This window comes from Aptenodytes forsteri, unplaced genomic scaffold (assembly GCF_000699145.1).
Source record: "Aptenodytes forsteri isolate BGI_AS27 unplaced genomic scaffold, ASM69914v1 Scaffold38, whole genome shotgun sequence".
Taxonomy (NCBI): domain Eukaryota; kingdom Metazoa; phylum Chordata; class Aves; order Sphenisciformes; family Spheniscidae; genus Aptenodytes; species Aptenodytes forsteri.
The window spans coordinates 849,970-850,898 of NW_008795704.1; the positions used below are offsets into that span (position 1 = coordinate 849,970).

The 929-nt window shown below is 67.5% G+C and overlaps 1 protein-coding gene across 1 annotated transcript in view; it reads left to right on the plus strand.

The window, feature by feature from the left end:
• The window catches only part of TP53INP2 (tumor protein p53 inducible nuclear protein 2), a gene marked incomplete at its 3' end in the record, with an annotated part of 9,218 nt that overhangs the window by 7,401 nt on the left and 888 nt on the right, over positions 1–929 (plus strand). The window lies entirely within an intron of this gene.

Genomic DNA, 929 nt, shown 5'->3' on the forward strand with positions numbered 1-929 from the left:
GTGCCTGCCCCGGGGCAGCCCGGCGAGTGGGTGCTGGCGGTACTGGGCGCTCGGCGCGATCCCACCCAGCTCCCCCCGGTCCGCTGCCGGCTGCTTCCCCGGCTCCGGCCAGTCCCTGCTTGATGGACGAGAGTTGGTTTGTCACCCCTCCCCCCTGTTTTACTGCAGAGGGGCCCAGCCCCGGCGGCGTGGGGAGCAGCCCCATGGAGGACCTGCTCATCGAGCACCCCAGCATGTCCGTCTACGTCACCAGCACCCTCGAGGTGGATGGGGAGGGCCCCGAGGATGATGCTGCCAGGTGAGTGCAGCTTGGGGGTGCTCGCCGGGGGCTGCCGGCCCCAGCACCCACTGGGGGACCAGGATGGATGGTCAGTCCTGGCATCCCAAATCACTGCGTACGGCCGGGAGCGTTTTGCCCGTGCTGCCCATGGGCAGAGTGGGGCTGTGGGGGACCTCAGTGTCCCCATGTCCCATCTCAGGGAGCACCCTGCCACACCTGGCAGGGTGCCCCGGCCGGCGCTGTGCAAGGATGGCAGCCTCTGTGGCCCGAAATACTCTGCTAAGGGGATCTCAACACCATGTTGAGACAGCCATGGGTGCAGGACCATGAGCTTGCTGCTGGGCTGCGGTGGGAGAGGGCTGCATCCCCCTTCCCTGCCCTGAGCAGAGTCTCCTGGCGTGGCCGCCTGTGCTGATGCCACCTGTCACCCTACTGCCTGTACAGGGGGGTTTGCCAAGCTGGGCTTAAACACGGGGTTTTGCACAAGCAAAGCAAACCCAATGGCACAAGGTGGCCTTTGGGCACAGTGGTGTCCCCCCCCCAAGACACCCGGCTCCCCCAGGCAGGAGGGTGCTGCAGCCCCCCCAGTCCCCCTCCTGGCTCTGTACTGGCCCAGCACAGGGGTGTCCCACAGCCACGGGGGGAGCGC